The 17,326-nt window shown below is 45.4% G+C and overlaps 1 long non-coding RNA gene across 1 annotated transcript; it reads right to left on the reverse strand.

Annotated features, from left to right (window-relative positions):
- Window positions 1-13,407: 13,407 nt before the first annotated feature.
- Window positions 13,408-16,989, reverse strand: LOC148002540 (uncharacterized). The gene is made up of 2 exons (XR_015633026.1): window positions 16,765-16,989; window positions 13,408-15,087 (listed from the first exon to the last, which is right to left on the reverse strand). It is a non-coding gene; the product is annotated as an uncharacterized LOC148002540 (long non-coding RNA).
- Window positions 16,990-17,326: the final 337 nt, after the last annotated feature.

Below are 17,326 nucleotides of genomic sequence, written 5' to 3' on the forward strand. Positions count from 1 at the left end.
AGACACCAAAGAACTCAGAAAAAAAGTGAACACTGACATTCTAGACACAAACCAGAGGGGCACGAAAAGACAGGAAGAGCCTCTGTTTCTCTTTCGTGCCGTTTCTCAACAGTGACTTCCATACTCTGTGAACGCCAAAGCAGCCAAGAATATGAAAGGGCTGATGTGTACACAGGTCCAAAATGTCTCTCAGCAAACACCCAAAGCAGAGGCAGCCTAGAGCTTAGGAAACTCATATTTCACTCCATTTGAAACATTAGGGGTAGTTCTCATCCACATCAAAAACCTACATCTAGGGGCTGGGGATTTAGCTCAGTGGTAGAGCGCTTACCTAGGAAGCGCAAGGCCCTGGGTTCGGTCCCCAGCTCCAAAAAAAAAAAAAAAAACCTACATCTAGAAGTGAATTCATTTTCATTTCAAACAGACTTTGAAAGTTCAGTTAGCTCCCTTTTAACTCAGCATCAACCATTTAAGGAAAGAAAGTGTTGAGAATTTCACGTCTGTGTACTGTGTTTATAGCACATCTCCTTTCCTCTCCTCTCTCCAACTCCTTTGCTGTCCCTGCCCCCAATGTCATTCTATTTTTATTACAGCTACACACAACATGTCCAACGTTCTGGGTCTATTTAATATTGCTCACATATAAAGGTTGGCCACTTGGGATTAAATAGACAGTTGGGAGGCCCGTCCCTGATTCTCCCTCTTCTGGTAGCTGTTAAATGCCCATAACTCTTCATTTAGGGGTGGGGCCTCGTGAGATTCCCCCACCCCGTCCATTTTATCATGACTGCTGACTTAAAGCCTGCTCAGTAGAAGGGAATTCCTGCCTGGTACTGTATAGCCAACTACCCATGATTAGTAAGGCCAGAAATGGAGAGGAAAACCTAGTATTGACACTTTTTCCAACTACTAGCGTCATCATATAATTCTAAATACTTCCCCATTTAAACTTATTAAGAGCTTTTCAGGGGTTGGAGAGATGGCTCAGCGGTTAAGAGCACCGACTGCTCTTCCAGAGGTCATGAGTTCAATCCCCAGCAACCACATGGTGGCTCACAACCATCTGTAAAGAGACCCGATGCCCTCTTCTGGTGTATCTGAAGACAGCTACAGTGTACTTATATATAATAAATGAATAAATCTTAAAAAAATAAAATATTTAAAAAAAAAACTTGTCTGTTAAAAGTGGTAAAGCAACCTTTAAAAAAAAAAGAGCTTTTCAGGATGACAGGGTGGAGTATTACGAACCGCTACCATCAAAATATGTCATTGACGTCGCAACCACAAACACACAGTACTAAGGATACCTGCACAAGATTGGGTCCTCCGACTTTCCATTGGGGCTAGAAGGAGGTGCCAATGAGCACCCAGCCCTTCCTGCAGAGCTGTGAATGGTTGCTGGGGAGGGGTCATTTCCTCTAATGGTGTAGTCACTGTGGGGTGAAGTGGGATGAAGAAGGAGTTCAGAGGAAAAAGAAGGGGTACTTGGGGTGAGTGTGATAATACATTGTATGTATGTATAAAACTGGATTAAAGGAAGTTGGAAAGAGCAAAACACTGTCAAATAAGAGTACGTACACACACATGTACATTCCACAGTGCACTTATGGTGACCGGAGGACAGCTCTGTAGACTCACTTCTCTCTGCATACCTTTACTTGGGGTCCAGGGTTTGAACCTTGGTTGGCAAGCTCACAGGGAAGATGCCTTACCCAACTGTCTTTCCAGTCCTCGATGCAGTTTTTGTTTTGTTCTGAGACAGGGTCTTTCTGCATAGCTCAGGTTGTGCAGGTTGTGTGAAGACCAGGCTGACCTAGAACTCACAGAGATCCTCCTGCCTCTGCCTCCTGAGTGCCACCACCCCAAGCTCTCAGTGTGGTTTGATTTGCTTTTTTTCTGAAGCTGTGCTGGGCTGTCTATCTTGGCACGTGTTAATTGGATGGTTTGTGCTTTGGGATCTCAGGAGGTTTTTTTAATATTCTGGGTATTAAACTCCAGTTAGATGGGCAGCTGCAAATCTTCTTCTCCTACCCTGCAGGTGGTTTCCTCTGTTCCATTTCCTCTGCTACGCTGAAGCTGTAGAATTTAGGGCGTTCCTACTTGATCTCTGACTATTAGACTCCACCTCTGTACAGACGGAAAACCACTCTCTGTACCTATTTCTCAAAGTGTTTCCTTATTTTCTTTTTTTTTCCTTTGTTTATTGGATATTTTATTTATTTACATTTCAAATGTTATCCCCTTTCCCTGTTGCCCCTCTTCAAACCCCCATCCCCTCCCACCTCCCCCTGCTTCTGTGATGGTGCTCCCCCTCCCACCCATACACTCCTACCTCACCACCCTAGCATTCCCCTACACTGAGGCATCAAACCTCCACAGGACCAAGGGCCTCTCCTTCCACTGATGCCAGATAAGGCCATCCTCTACTACATATACAGCTGGAGCCATGGGTTGCTACATGTGTAATCTTTGGTTGGAAGTGACCCCTTCTGTCCCTTCACTCCTTCCCCTAATTCCTCCATTGAGGTCGCCATGCTCAGTCCAATGGTTGGCTGCAAGCATTCACCTCTGTATTTGTCATGCTCTGGCAGAGCCTCTCAGGAGACAGCTATATCAAGCTCCTGTCAGCATGCACTTCTTGGCATCAGCAAATTGTCTGGGTTTGGTGACTGCATATGGGATGGATTCCCAGGTGGGGCAATCTCTGGATGGCCTTTCCTTCTGTCTCTGCTCCACATTTTTGTCCCTGTGTTTCCTTATTTTCAAATTCGGTTCTCATATTAAGGTTTTTGATCCATTCTGAGTTTCTTTTTGATGGTTGGGAGAGAGGAACCTGGTTTTATTCTTCCACACGTGGCTTTCTGTTCCCAGCACCACTTGTTGAGGAGGCAACAGAGCCTCAGCATAGGTGGGGTAAAGTTTGACACCAAGCAGCATTAGCACAGTGGGCTCTGCCTACTCAACATGATCACAGGTACACAGAGGCAGATACATTATCAGCTCAACAACTCTTAGAAGGTTCAAGAATTTTACATGATGAGCATCTATGCAAATTACTGATATCTGCTCTGGCTGATATAAATTCTTCCTAACCATAAATTCTCCCTAGAATTTCCACACGGGGAGAAATGCTTCTCTAACACCAACTAAAGGAGATGAACCCCTCTGCTTCTTCTACCTGTGAAATCACCAGCTTTGCCCCAGACCTCTGGGTAGACCAGTAGTCCAGACCTCTGGGTAGACCAGTAGTCCAGACCTCTAGGTAGACCAGTAGTTCATAGTACTTAAAATTGTTACCAAGTGCAAAAAAACAAAAACTTGAAGGGTTCCACCTGAACACTGTGACTACCAGGTTAATGGAAGGTTACAATGGCTTTGGAGAGACATCTAGTGACCAGCAAGGAAAACACAGCAGCTTGGACAAAGTGGCAAAGTGATTTCATTTGTTAAAAACCAGACATTTAAAGTATTGTATTATTTTCATTTATGGGGGGAAAAGTCCTCACCTTTAAAAAAGAATATGCTTCCAAGGAAAATCAAATTATTTCCTATCCTATTTAAGATGATAACCTTCCAAAACTCTAGAACGAAAAGAGTAATGTGTGTTAGTTACTACAAGTCTGCAGCACTTGGAACGGGTTGTTTCCTGGTTCTCATAACCACTAACAGGCTGGGTGAACAAAGAAAACAGTGGGCAGATTCTTCTGGGTTATTAATTATTATTAAATAATCAGAATGTAGGGGTTGGGGATTTGGCTCAGTGGTAGAGCGCTTGCTTAGCAAGCGCAAGGCCCTGGGTTTGGTCCCCAGCTCCGAAAAAAAGAAAAGAAAAATAAATAAATAAATAAAATAATAATCAGAATGTTTATTTCCAGATCCACCCATTTACCTGTGAGTTTCATAACTTTGTTTTTCTTAATAATATTTTATTATTTACATGTACCCATTTCAAGCCCCTCCCAGGTCTCCTCCCTCCAATGCCTACTCTCAGATTAATAGCCTCTTTTTCTTTATTATTGTTAAATACATATGTGTACCTATACATATGCACAGGTAGATACAGTCTGCTGAGTCCATTTTTGTTGTGTCTATGTATATAGTTTTAGGGTTGACCACTTGTTGGATAGCCAATAAGGGGGCTCATCTCTCAGAGAGAGTAATTCTCCTTCTCCCAACTGTCCTTGGTCACCTGCATTTGTCTAGGAATAGGACCCTGTGAAGATTTTCCCTTTCTGCATTAGCACGTCAGTGATGCTGCCATTGTTCTGCGTTGTTTATGCAGCCATTTCCAGAAAGACTGTTTCACAGCAAACTTCTTAGTGCTCTGGTTCTTTCAGTCTTTCCACCCCCTCTTCCTCCATGCTCCCTAACCCACAGATACAGGATCTGTGATGTAGCCGTATCAGTTGATGCTTGACTCCTCACAATCCATTGGTTTTCATTGCATCTAGTGGTGTGACTAAAGTAAACACTTCTGAACATTTTAGAAATGGACGTAACTCCCCTCAAGTCAATCAGTTTGAACAATAGGCTCACCAACCAACCAATGCTGAACACAAAGCATCCTGAAGCAACACTGAAAGTCCGTCAACCACCCTGAAGTCCCAATGACCTGTTCTCCATGAAAAACGGAAAGAAGTGTGTGTGTGTGTGTGTGTGTGTGTGTGTGTGTGCACGTGCATGATTGTGCATGGTTGCCCACCATCAGCAGTATCAGCGTGTGAAATGTTAGAGCATATTTTATTTTAAACTTCATCCTAATGCACTGAATATGTGAAGTAGTACATACTGGATCACACATATATCCCTTCTCAATTATAAGGAAAGAAAAACCATTCTAAATGTTTTAATTATTATTTTGCCCTTTGTGACAATTTCATGTATATACATGACATTCTGGTTACTGCCACTCTTACTCACTGGTTCCTTTTAACCACTATCTCTCCTCTCTCTCCTCCCTGACCCTCTTATGACCCTCTTCTCTCTCTCTCTCTCTCTCTCTCTCTCTCTCACACACACACACACACACACGCACACACACACACACACTCATACACAAACACACTCAGTCCCATACACACATACACACATACACACATATACATTCACAGACATATACACCCACTCACATACTTACACACTCTCTCACACTCACACATGCACACACATTCATAAACACACATACCATTCACATGCACTCATACACACACACACACACACATACACACACAGACATTCACATACATACACACACTCAGACACACACTCACGGTAACACAGTCACACACACACTCACACACACACACTTTTCCACACTCATGTGTTTCTGTTTTGTCTTGTGACCCACTGAATTGAACCAGGGCCATGCATGTGAGTGTGCGTGCATGGTTTTGGGGCTGCACAGGAGCACAGTGAGCACAGCACTGAGTGCAGCACTGAAGACAATGTCTGCTCCTCCCCCAGAATCCATCAGTAGCCCACAGTTCCACAGGGAGGAGTCAAGCCACATGGACCCCTCCCTCCCTGATCTGTGACTGTTGACACACCCAGTGCTGGCCACCACTGCTTCTGTGAGCTCATGATTACACTGGCTGTCTCGTGCCCACAAGAGTACAAGTCACAGCTCTTCTCTCCAAGTTCTTATGTTCTTCCTGAACTTGGAGAAGCCTGGGAGCAGCCACTCAGTGGTAGCCACTGCCTTCCAGTTCAATCACTGGACATACTGTCTTTGATAATAATGATTGTATAAGACAAACAACTGGTGATCGCATCATCAAACCAAGCCTGTTCATCCTTGAATTGGAAGGTGTCAGCTACCCAGAGAAGAGGCTTATGCTTCCAAATGAAAAACTCTCATAAACTATAGAAAGAAAATGCTAACCAATTTGGTGGGTTTTTTTTTATTCAAGCAATTAGTATCCTTCCAGTCATACCAGCATAAGAATGTCTTCCTCAGGACACAACAGTAACCCAGCAAAACCTCCATTGAGACAGCTCCGGCTTGTCCTCCCCTCAAAGTCACCGAGGATCAGGGTGCTGCTAAGTCACAGCTCTGCTGGCTCTTTCCCAGTTAGCCCAGATTGCTGTCATCTGATCCCATTACCCTCCACCATTGGTCTTAGAACCCTCTTTTCTTCTGAGAAGAGCTTTAGTGTGGGGAATACATCTCATGGCACTAATTGTAACCTTTTCCCCCCTGACACCTACATGATGAGCATCTATGCAAATTACTGATATCTGCCCTGGCTGATATAAATTCTTTGGGACTGCACAGGAGCACAGTGGGCACAGCATCGCTCCTTGCACACTGCTCAGTACGGTGTCCTTCTGCTACAGAATACACTGAAGAAACGAATTCAACAATGCAAAGTCTGAAACAATGTTACTTTTTCAAAGTGCTTCAGAGGAACCTTATGCTTTCACCATCAAAAAGGTTCCAAAAGATGGCTGTTCTTCCAGGGGATCTAGGTTCATTTCTCAGGATCCACTTGGCTCACAACCACCTTTAACTACAGTTCTGGGGGATCAATGCTCTCTTCTGGCCTCTGAGGGCACTGCATGCATGTGGTACACATTCATACATGAAAACACTAATACAGATAACAATTTTTTTCTTTTTTCTTTTTTTTCAGAGCTGGGACCGAACCCAGGGCCTTCCACTTGCTAGGCAAGCGCTCTACCACTGAGCTAAATCCCCAACCCCCAGATAACAATTTTAAATGTAGATAAATAATAGGACAAACTTTCTTGTGGAGATGTATTCTGCTGTGAACTATAACCTACTGAAAGCATGTTGGACTTTCTAAGTTCATGGGGGCAATAGTAAATGGAGGCCCAAGATATCTGTGAATTGACCCTTCCCCTAATAAATACTGGTTAGAACACCAACTCTTCCAGTGGATCTGGTTCAGGTCCCAGCACCCACAGTGTTCATAGCTGCATGTAACTCCAGTACTAAGGGATCCATCCAATGCTCTCTTCAGACTTCCGTAGTTACTGTGCATACACACAGTGTACATATATACACACATGCAGGGAAAACACCAATACAGATCAAATTTTAAATGATTATTTTAAATTAAAAATGAACAGCCATATAAAAAGATAATTAGGAAAATTGGGACCTAGACAGATCCACAGATTTAGAGAAAATGACGTTAAGAAATGCCAGGAGAAGACAGCCCATCCACAGCCTGGAACACAGGCCTGAGACAGACCCCACTCTCCAGGAGGGTCCTACTCTTTATCATCAATCTCCCAACCTCCAGAACCAAGAGAAAATGAGTTTCTGCTTCTCAAGTCACCCCGCTCTGCTTGTTACAGTATCCCTAGATAGCTAATGCAGACTTTGGTACCAAATGTTGGATAACCAAGTCAAACCAGGAAACCTAGCCAGCCAAGAACTGAGAGCATCCAAGAGATACACACTAGCTGGTGTTGGTCAGACAGTGAAGAGAGACGAGGAGCCCACATCCCAGACTAAACCATCCACACCTGTGGGACCGACGTCCCCACAGAGGTCCAATGGCCTCTATGCGCATAGTCGACTTAACTGAAACAAAGAGTTCACTTGAGAAGACGCAGCTCCAGACATCTGGTCATAATTTTCTTAGTTTGAAACATATAGATCCTAATTGCCTTCAGCAGCTCTCGTCCTATAACTGAAATATCGATGTTCTTATTTGTAACATACAGTGAAGAAGGGTCCCTCATTTAGAAGCTTCGAATATCTAGCTCAGCTAGGCACCAGGCAAACAAATTAGCCAGTTAAGGTCTTAACCACTGTGTGCTGGGGGCATACTCATGTGTGCGGTTATGAGGAGGGGTACATGTGTATGTATGCACATGTGTAAGTAGAGACCAGCAGTTGATGTCAAGTGTCTTCTTCCCTCATTTTCCACCTTGTATATTAAGCCAGGCTCTCTCATTCCAACCCAGAGCTGAGCCAGGCTTACAGGATGGCTGCTACCCACACTGTCTTTACATCAGTGCTGAGATAGAAACCCTGCTCCTACCCTCACACAGCCAGCACTTGGCCCAGTGAGCATTTCCCCTTCTCGGGCATTTCTACTGAAGTTGGGGGAAATTTAGCAACATGAGGAAAGACATGTACATCCATGTTCAGGAGGGGAAAATGGGGATCAGAACTACATGCTATCCAGTGTGCATTAGTCACTGACAGCAACTCTAACCATCCACAGACAATGAAAAATTACATCAAATAACAGTGGGTGATTTCAGAACCACTGGTGTTTTCCAAGTTTCCAAAAAATGCCTTGCCTAGTTACTTCTGCATACAAAGCTGCTAATCTATTTGATAAAAGTGTATGGTCAGATCCAAAAGTCACCGTAAGTTCTACAGCAGAACCCATGGACGCTTGGGCTATCTCCCCGAAGGCAAAACTAAACACCACACACTTACAACTTCAGCGAGAATGGTCTTTGGCACCCGGTTCTGTTTCCATTTGCCGCTAGAAATGTAACCTCCCCATTTGTGTTCTCCACTGCTTTTCACTGGGTGGATAAAGTGACAACTTATATGGAAATCAAGTCGAGGTCAAATTACCAATATTGTGCGGGCGGCTGGAGGTCACAGTCACCTTCACAGGGATCCCTGAAGCCCAGGGCGCATTGCTACACATTCAGCACTCAGCATCCTGCTTCCTACTTTCAACTAACAAAGGGGGGGAGAGGCTCTTAGAATTAAGCCTTGTTTCAATGGCACAGAGAACTAAGGCATGAGCAGATACAGCCAGGCACTGTGGGTGGCCTGTCCCTTGCATTTTGTGAACATTCCAAAAGAAAAATGGGCAGATAGCTTGATTCAACTTTAATAACTCCAATTGTTTGATATTAGACAGAAAAATAGATTACATCCTAAATGAGGGAACGCAAATCCTCAATGTGCTCCGTGGGTTCCCAGCATTTATGACTTTCAATTTAGTGAGCACCCAATGCGCTGGGCACAGTGAAGTGAGTAAAGCTGTTCCCAGGTCCCTGGAAGACTGGGTCCACTTCTTCCCATCAGTGGACTGTGTTTTTCTTCTGCATGTAGCCTGGCTCATGGTGGTGGTTGGAATATGACTGACCCAGGGAATAACACTATGAGGAGGCACAGCCCTGTTGGAGGAAGTGTGTCACTGTGGGAGTGGGCTTTGAGACCCTCCTTCTAGCTGCCTGAGAGATTCAGTCTTCTCCTGGTTCCCTTCGGAACAAGGTGTAGAACTCACAGCTCCTCCTGCACCATGCCTGCCTGGGTGTTGCCATGTTTCCGCCTTGACGATAATAGACTGAACCTCTGAACCTATAGAGCCCCAATTAAGTGTTGTCCTGTATAAGAGTTGCCTTGGCCATGGTGTCTGTATATGAGTACACTGTTGCTGTCTTCATACACACTGGAAGACGGCATCAGATCCCATTACAGATGGTTGTGAGCCACCATGTGGTTGCTGGGAATTGAACTCAGGACCTCTGGAAGAAGAGTCAGTGCTCTTAACTGCTAAGCCATCTCTCCAGCCCATTGGTCATGGTGTCTGTTCCCAGCAATAAAACCCTAACTAAGACCACCACCACCACCACCTCCCCACATCCTTATCTGTCCCTCTTATTCCTACTCCAAGCTGCCTCTTGCGAGAGGAGGCTTACTCTCGTTTATCCAAGACAAGGAACTGTTTTTTTTTTTCTCCATGCAAGGTTTCTGAGTGTAGCCCCAGCTGTCCTAGAATTCACTCTGCAGACCAGGCTGGCCTCTGCCTCCCACGCGCTGGGACTAAAGGTGTGTGCTACCACTGCCTGGCTATGAACTTCATTCATGCAGAACTCTGAACAGGCCATGATGTTGTTGACACACCTTATGACTCTTTTCTCATTTTGGTCTTACATGACCTTTGAGTTGTATGTGGGAGGAAATGTGGTTCGTGCCTGCGATTCCAGCAGTCAGGCAGCTGAGACAGGAAGATCAAAACTGTGTCCAAAGCCATTGTGGGATACATAGCAAGCCTATATATTGATCAATCTACTGGTTCTCAAGCAGACTTGAGTACTTACAGTGCTGGTTTTGGCATTATTTATTCCTACCAAAACTCCAGTGTAACAATATTGAGAAGTGGTGGGAACATTCAGGGATCTGTCTCGTGGCCATGTGTATATGGGCTACACTGATCAGACTCAGTGGGTTTAATTAATTAATTAGTTAATTAATTAAAATAGAGTGTGCAAATAAAGTGTGTGTGAGCGTGTGTGTGTGTGTGTGTGTGTGTGTGTGTGTGTGTGTGTGTGTGTGTAGAGGGGGCACAGGAAACTGAGGAGATACAATGTGGCATCCTTGGGAAAGCTGGGGGGGAGGAGGAGAGGGAAGAATGTATATAATCATGATACACTGTATCATGTATGAACTTTTCAAAAGATGGAAAAAAATTTGTGGGTCATGAAAACTCACAAGGAAAGAACAATGCTGCCACCTCGGAACTGTTCTCTAACCTGACTGGATTCTCTCTCTTGCAGAGATGGACTGGTTTCTATAACAAGAGTTTACAAGGTTCTATCTCCCTTCACACACCTGTTTCGTCTTCCACTTTGCCACCATGTTAAGACACAGCATGAGACATTCCCCAGAACCTGTCTTCTAGAGAATGAGGAATAGAACCAGTCAAGGTGCACGAGAGGTTGGAAAGGATTTTAACAGACATTGAGATGCTTTGACAGACATTCTTACCCCAACATGATGCTTTAATAGGTGTCCTTACTCCTAATGTGGTGTCACGGTGAAGAACGGCCACTGTACAAACAGAAGCATAGTCTATGGCCTTTATTGTGTGTGTCCTCAGAAAGTCATTTCAGCGGAGATAAAAGTTTCCAGACACTCTGATCTGTCAGTTTCCCATGAGCCCACACACCGGTAACTGTACATTCTCAGAATGGAGAGGCACCCGTTATCAGAATGGCAGACTGGAAAGAGAGAAGAAAGCCCCTGTGCGAATGGACCGAGGAGGTGAAAACTTGGGGAGCCTGGTGAGTGGAAACTGTGTTTTCCTTTTGTTTTCCAAATAAAATCTTTACTATCATATATTAATTGCATAAAATAATGATTTTGTTGTGACATTTTTATGCATGTGTATAATGTGCTTTAATCAAGATGCATTTTCTTTATGTATGGCATGTGTCCATATACATAAGGGTCCACATGAAATGCCTTGCCTGGTTTCTCCTTGTGTTTCACCTGAGTGCTGCATCTACCCAGTACCTCACCTAGTTTTATCCCTAAAGTGAAGATGCATAGGCGAGAAGTTCTGACATGTTGTAAAATCAGTTTCTTCCCAGTCCTCACTGAAATCAAAATCAAGAAGAGGTTGCCCAAAGTTAGTTGTCATTTCTGGAAGGAAAAAAAATGGCTTCCTGGTGGGAAGAACCCAAGCTCTACACTGGCTCGAGTTTTGTTTCCACAACTGCCAACCATCAACACTGCAAAGAATGAAATACCCTGAGGAACACGAGTAAGGACGTCCTTACCTAAGTGCTCTTGGGGGAGAATGATCTATAGACCAGAGATAGAAATGTTGCCTCAGGAAAGACCAGCGAGAGCCATCTTGTGAAGAAGTAGAAGGAAAGACAATGTCCTGCTAGCCAAACCACCACAGTGTGGTAAGCACTCTTCTTCCTTCTCCAAAGATCTACCCAACATGAGAATGGGAACATCATTGAGATGCCTGTGGTTGTCAACATTCTTAGGTCACAGCAGCCCCTCAAAATGGTGTATCATGTAAGCCAGTGACTTCCTCAGTAGGGAATTTTGTTACAGTGAAGGGGTTTTCAACCTCAGGTAAAGATTATGTAAGAACCGTAGAAGACACAACCCTAAACCCTTCTAACTCATCCCTACGTGGGGATTTTCTTCTTTGTCAAAGGTTCAGTGGGTTGTTTTCACCCACAAACAAAGCCAAAACCCAGAGTATAGCTCCCTGAGTGTTGTTCTTGGATCTCAGCTCAGGTCACAGGAGAACTGTCAACCATCTTTAATTCCATTTTCCAGGAAAGCTCAATCCATGTTCGATGACCAGAACTCATTAATTACAAGGCGGCCAATCAGTAGAGTGGCCTCTCTCACCAAGCAAGATGCGATTCCGTCTGGGTCAACAACGTGAAGAAATTCGTTATCAGCAAGTAAACACAAGGAGTTCCAGGAAACAGATATTAGCATTTCTGCTGCTGTTTTATTGAAATGAGGGCACGGAGCTCATGCTCCCAACAGGCCAAGTCCATTCTGACCCTTGTGTCAGGAGAGCTGAGAATCGCATGACTGAAACCAAAGACTCTACTGGTCACCCCTAATGGTGCCCTTGGTGGTGGCTTATGCACTGCCAGAAATATAAGCATATCTTAGGAACGCACCTGGGGAACACAGGGACAAAGGCCACAGGGACAAAGTCCACTTGGGATCATCCTGAGGTCTGAAACCTGAAGCTTCTTGGTCCTCCATCATCATCATCCCAACTAACATTAACTAGAGCTGCCATTCTTCCTTCCCTGGCACAGTTGTGTCCCGTTTCTTTTGAAGCTCATCAAGCCCTTTGTGTCTTCTCGTCCTCCAAGGACCTGGAGGTCAGCCACCCTCCCCCTATCCTCCATGAGAGCCTGTCAAATGGTCATGTGTCTCCTCTGCATCTCAGTTGTGCCCTGACCTTGGGGAGGAGGCAAGAAGGAGGCTGATTAACTTCCCACTTATAAGCCAATTACTTTACCATTGGCACCTGCATTCTGCAATCGGTGGCATAAAATCTTTTACGAAACAAAATGTAATAGATGGGAAATCGATTGGAGTTTTTAAAAGTTTGCTTTGAAGGCAGCTGTGACTATGAAGCGTCCTCTCAGAAGAACTTTCTGTCTGTCGAAAAGTACTGGATCTCAGGACGCAGCTGTGAGGTGTGTGGGGGCAAGGCCACATTGGGTCAAGGTAAAGAAGCCTTTCTCCATTGTGTTTAAGGGCATTGACACTGGAGAACTATTTTTCTCTCTTCCAGGAGGGAAAGTGTGTTCTCCTATACCTAAGAAAAATGATGCTGAAACCTCCCGGAAGACCAATGACGTTCTCTGTCTCCCTCAAAGGCACTCTCAAGGGCAGCCCAGCCATCTTCAGTTAGCTCCTCAAGTGTTACCTAGTGAAGCCTTCCCTTGCCTTCCCATTGGATAACAACTACCCAGTGCCCACCCCCTCTCGTACTTCCGGCCTAGCACTCCGCCTCCTGCAGACCATCTTCCTAAGCTTTTGTCCGCTCCTATCCTCTGTGATGGCTAATTGCCTTCACACGACAAGAATGCCAGCTCTGTGAGGACACACGGCTTTCAAGGGCATCTACAAGACAGGCGGGCAAAGAGCAAGCACCCAGCGAGGGACTAAAGGAGTTTAAAATGTAAAGTCCAAATCAAATGGCTTCATGCATCCCTAGAGAGAAGGTGCGTCTCTTCTCTCTAGGGATGCAGACAACAAGGGAGCCGTTTTTCCAGGGGAGCTGCGAAGAAAACATGGGAGCCAGACATGCTCAGCCATGTGTATTAGATGTGAAACCTAGAAGCTGGACTCGGGGACCGTGGTCTTGTCCATACACCCGGAACTCTAGACAGGAGTGGGAAATACAGTCCCATGGTTACCAGCTACTCATGACTCGCCAGTCAGTCGGGCCCAGAGCCTGCTACACGAGCACACACTCTGTATTTGCATGGGGCTCTGCATTCGGAAAGTCCCACGCCTGTTCTCACATCCCGCTGCCTCTGTCTGGAATCTTTTTAATAATCTTTTCCTTGAATCTGTGTTTTTGGAAGTCCACTGAGGCAGTGGTGCACACATACATGCAGAAGAACCACATTAAATGAGGAGGATTGACTGTACCCTAGTATCTTTACCAGCATGTTTCCGTGTTTGTTTAAGACAAGGTCTCATGTAGCCCAGGCTGGACTCAATCTCACCACGTAGCGGAGGATGACCTTGAACTTGCAATCCTTCTGCCTCTACCTCTTGAGTGCTGATCATACCGGGTGCTCTGTGGGGTACCAGGGAGTAGCAGGGCCTCCAGTGTGCTCTAAAGGATTCTACCAACTGAGTCAGAGCACAAGCTTCTCTGTTAAAAGTGTTCGGGTTAGCACAGCAAGTGAGGTCTCAGCATCCATTTCACACGTGTGGCGTACTTCATTCTTCCTCTTCTCCCTGAGGTGCCTTTACGACGAACAGCCTCATACTTTAAGGCTGATCTTAGATGCGTGTGTCCACGCTCTTCCCGAAGGCTGATGAGATATTTCTAAGATAGAGGGAAACCTTGTTGGCTCTGTCCTCCCAACTTGATAGAGCTGTGGGTGTCTTTAGGACAAGCAACAAACTCTTAGCAACACTCTGACTCAATTCAATCTGAAGTTAAGGAGAATATAACGGAGGCCTTGGAGGAAAGAAATTACTTTATAAAAGTAATTGCCGGAAACATTAATGAGAGAAGCTGGGAAGCTGTTTTGTTATTCAGAAACAATTTCAGCTTCTGCCTGAGCCCTGGTTCGTGCTGGGCTCCTTCATTCTCTCTCCTTCCCTGGTCACTGTGGCCTCCATACAGCTACAGGTCACTGTGGACCCCGTGAGAGACTAGTCATGTGCACACAGTAGGTCAGTTTGGAAGTGGACCTTGCCCTGCTTGTCTTAGGCACATTTTCCAGACAGCCCGACCTCATTCATGTGTCAGAAGTCAGTCACCAGAGTGGCCTTCAGGCTACAACGTTTGGGTGCCACTCAGGTTGCTCATGTCCCAGCACGAGCAGCATTTGGATGGATTTGACTCTGCAACCAGATGAGCTGCAGGAACGGCGATCGCTAACTAATTTTAATCGGTTGCGAGAAACTTCAGTACCACAGAGGACTCTCGTACCCTGTAGGAAGCAGGCTCCCTCTACGGTTGGTACAATGTCACTTTGAAAGACGGGAGAGCAAAATATCTGTTACATCTCCGAATGCAGAACCTTCAAGCACCTGGGCAGCGGCTGCGTGGCAATGCCGCCAGTCTGGAATTGCAACAGGCGAATTATCCAGGGGACTCTCAAGTTACAGAGCTCATTCTGTGGAAGGCAGAAAGTAAATGAAGGAGGATTCCTGTAAATACAGAGCCCAAGGGGAGATCAGCAGAAGGGCAACCTCAGAGCACAAAGGAAATAAGACACCTAAGGGAGATCAACAGCCAAGCATTGCAGGGGATCCAGTAGAGAAAAGGACACCTATAGGACACCCCCAAACCCTCATCCCCATGCTGCACCCCACCCTAGTGTTGGCAGGAAATGTTAGCCCTGTCTAGTCAACCATTCTTGACAGCTTGTCCCCCTGGTCCCTAGATAAAGCATCATCTATCTAGTCTTGTTTCTTTTCCTCCTTGAGCCACCTGTGTCCCTTGCATGGGGCCTCCACCTGATCCAGTCAATGGTCTTGCTTGCTCTTTATGACATCACCCAACCCATACCCTATATTCAGCTCTTGGCACCACCCACCAAAAGTGAATTCAACCTTCACACCCGTAAAAGAACATAACCAACTCTGCACAGTGTCTGTTGTTGATGTTGTTTTTAACTCAACATCATGCCTATAAATCCTCAGAGCCACCCACCAACCGAGAGATGGCTGGGTTCCACAGCTAAGGGATCACCTGCTGTGTGTCCACACTGCCATTTATTTAACCCTTCCTCTCCTGGTTTCTGTCTCCTGCTATTTCCAAAGAGGCTGCAAGGAATGACCTGCATTGTTTGTTCATGCACCAGTCTGACTTTAACGTCGATTCCTATAAAAAGAGGATAATAGGATAATAGGAGCTGACAAAGTTGCTCACTGGAAAAAAGTACTTGTACCACAAGCCAGACAGCCTGAGTTTGATTCTCAGAACCCATGGTAGAAGACTGACTTTCAAATGTTGGGGCATACACATTCCTGTGTGTGTACGCACACACACACACACACACACACACACACACACACACACACACACACCGAAAATTATAATGATGATGAAGAGGAAGGCAAAAAGAGATGATATGTCAAAGTGCAGATACATTGGTAATTTTGATAACTCACCACTCACAGATATTGTAATGTAAAAACCTCATTTTGAAAATCTAAAATATGGCCAAAAAGTAAGTTTGGAGATGGTGGGCTAGCCTGAGATGCAGAAATGACTGCATTGGACTATCAATCCCAGCAGTTTTCAGCTATATTAACAGGAGCCTTTTTCTCTTTTGTAAAATACAGCATTTCCATTCTTTGAAGATGTGTATGTGCATACAATATATTTTGAACGCAGTCATTCATCATCCCTCCCCTAACCCTCCCAGGTCGCCATACCTTTTTTTTTTTAAATCCATGAGCCCCTCCCCCTCCAACATGAGGCTCTTTGAACCTGGGTTTCTTGTCTCTGAAACACTACTCATGGCCAAAGCGGTTCCAAGGAAAGGTAAAATGGCCGTGCATACACGATCTGACATCTTTCTTCCAGATATCACTAGGCCATGACTTCAAAGTGAAGCCTCCCAGGGCCCCATCCTCAGTGGACTCTGACATTTTCCTAGCTATCTTCTGGACATCTTGCAATTCCACATCTTTAATATCTAGTATGATATTCATAAACTTGCCCCTAAGATGTGGCTTAAACCTGCATTCTCCTCTTGAACTCTACAATCACTGAAGACCTGCGGACCTGGGTCCCCGGGTCCCCCTCACCCCCCGCCTTTCTGCTCACATCCCCGTTCAGTCACCTGGGAGGTGTCCCCCAGATCTCTCCAGAACCTGCTTCCGCCTTTCTTCTGCCCAGTAGAACCCTTCCATCTCTTCTCAGGTGACCAGTGCAGAAAGAAGGCAAACTTGTTTAACTGACCCTGGTGCCTCATCCTTCAGAGACACCTCCCTACCCAGCCCTCCAGTGACATTCTAGAACACAGACCGGCCTTGTTTCCCTTGTGGTAAAAGCCACTTGTTTGCCCTCTACCTCCTGTGGCTGAGTGTTAAATGAATAGCACATAAACCATACAAGCCACAGCCTTCTCGAAGGCACACCTCCAGCCTCTCCTGGCCTCTGGCCACGGCAAATGCCTGCCTTCCCCTGGGAGGCTGGCTCTCGGGCAGCCTTCCGTTGGCACCAAGAGCTTTCCTGTATGTTTCTCATCCCTCAGTTACTCAGCAAGTGCTTAATACATGTGATCTATTATGGGTGTCCTGGATCTCCCAAACCTTAGACGTCCTCAGAAATTCCCTTCATGTGAACTTCGTAAGACTATCTCCCACCTCTGGTACACAGTTGTCTTTCAGGGAAGTGTTTCT

This window comes from Rattus norvegicus, chromosome 11 (genome assembly GCF_021556685.1).
Source record: "Rattus norvegicus strain SHRSP/BbbUtx chromosome 11, alternate assembly SHRSP_T2T, whole genome shotgun sequence".
In the NCBI taxonomy this organism is placed as follows: Eukaryota; Metazoa; Chordata; class Mammalia; order Rodentia; family Muridae; genus Rattus; species Rattus norvegicus.